The sequence below is a fragment of the Triticum aestivum genome, chromosome 2B, assembly GCF_018294505.1.
Source record: "Triticum aestivum cultivar Chinese Spring chromosome 2B, IWGSC CS RefSeq v2.1, whole genome shotgun sequence".
Lineage (NCBI taxonomy): Eukaryota > Viridiplantae > Streptophyta > Magnoliopsida > Poales > Poaceae > Triticum > Triticum aestivum.
Window position 1 is genome coordinate 789230846 of NC_057798.1, and position 2052 is coordinate 789232897.

A 2052-nucleotide genomic window follows, 5' to 3' on the forward strand; every position below is an offset into this window, starting at 1 on the left:
TGAACTATGCATTTATTTTAGGCTGATGAGATTACTACCTCTATAGTTGTATGTTGATGGGGTAAACACGCCACAAGAGATTTTGGAATAGATAATAGAGTATTGAGCGCATGCCTTTTGCACATATAATTTCAAATAAATAAAATATAATACACACTTGTAGGTTCAACGAAAATTAGAAATCTCTCCGCGTAATAATAGTACAAAGCCCTTGATTATAGTATAATAGTACATCTCTCTTCGGGGCACATATGAACCTTAAAATAAACATAAATTTACTTGTCTAAAAGCTAGATAGAAAGGTGACACAATGGATATATTTCCCAAAGAATCAACCTTCTAGCATGCTTGGTAAACTACACGTAAAAGGTGATTTAACTTGACATAGAGCCCATCGCAGATTTGATGTCATTAGCGATATTCTTGGCATCTGTTGCAATACCAGCTAATCCTCTCCTCGCCAACCCAGCATAGTAGAGCCCATTTTCACCTTTCGAATGATTCGGATATTTTTTGATGGGCAGTCCGTTGCCATTTAACATGCTCTCACCATTCTGGATTAAAAACACATAGACCTTGTTAGCAGATTTAATAATGGTTACACCAAGAAAACAAACTCAGACATGTTCAAACACAAGGTATATTACCTTGAGCCACATATTTGCCGTGCTTTTGTATCCAGTTGCAAACACAATTGCATCAAATGACATTCTTTTACTGCATTGAAATTTAACTATGTTGCCCTTGATCTTACTAATGCTCCCTTGAACCTTTAGGAGATAAAAATACATTGATGACTTGGCATATCAAATCAACATATGTTATAAATTTGCGTCATGTCAAGGACATACTTACTTTGATGATGCCTTTTTTGATCAATCCAACAGTCCCAACATCAATTACTGCTGATCGGCCTGTTTCTGATTTGAGGGTCATTGGACCCATTTTTGGCCTTGTGATGCCATGCTGTGACAGGTCTCCATATATTAAATACGCTGCCATCACAAGGAGTTTATCCACTAGATTCAATGGAAGATGGTGAGCAAGTGTCATCCCCAAACGAATTAATTCCTTTGTCATTACATGAATCTGCAACAACAAAACACGTCACGCATCTTTTGAAGTATGCATGATAAATAAATTTTCATAGAATTTCTTCTTTCAAGAAATAAATATCTGTCATGTGGTTCCTCTAGTCTTTCAGTTGTTTGTGTGTGATATAAAACAGTCCATCTCTTTTTCTATGTGAAATACTTCCTATTAGTAAAACACTGAAAATTGCATCTCTTCTATTAATAACTATACTAAGAATTTGCGTTCATGCACCCAGTGAAAATATATAGTGCACGTACGTACCGGGCTTCGTATAACAATCCATGTGTTGGCACCATGGGTCGCAAGGTCATAAGCAATTTCCATCCCGGAGTTGCCAGATCCAATGACCAATACATTCTTGCCAGAATAGCTCTTGCCTGACTTGTAGCTTGAGGAGTGGATAACATCACCTGGAAAGTTTTCCAGTCCAGGGAACATTGGAATATTCTCTGCACTATTCTCACCACTTGCCACAACAAGAAACTTCGCCATGAACTTGACTGTGGTGCACTTTGACATGTCCTTTGCCACAATGGACCAACTTTTTTCATCATTGTCATATGTGGATGACTCCACGCTGGTGAGATACTTTGGTTGAATGTTGAAACGCTCAACATAGTCATCCAAGTACTTCACAAACAAGGTTTTTGGTATGTATGTTGGTGCATCTATAGGGTATGACATGTGTGGCAACTCACAGAACTCCTTTGCGAGATACAGCTTGAGGCGATCATACGCGCGGTTGCGCCAGAGTGATGCGCTACAGCTCTCGCACTCGACGATGGCATAAGGAATTGAGAATTGGCTAAGGCATGCTGCCGTTGCGAGGCCTGCTGGCCCAACACCAACAATCAACACTGTAACACCCTTCATTTCAAAGAGAAGAATTGACAAAGTTGTGGGATAAGTTCGGTGGTAGTCCAGTGTTTGTGTGTTTGCTCGATGAACTTTGGTGGA

At 39.3% G+C, this 2052-nt stretch overlaps 1 pseudogene; it reads right to left on the reverse strand.

The window, feature by feature from the left end:
- Positions 1-374: 374 nt before the first annotated feature.
- Positions 375-1614, reverse strand: LOC123042784 (probable indole-3-pyruvate monooxygenase YUCCA10; annotated as a pseudogene).
- Between the last annotated feature and the right edge of the window lie 438 nt (positions 1615-2052).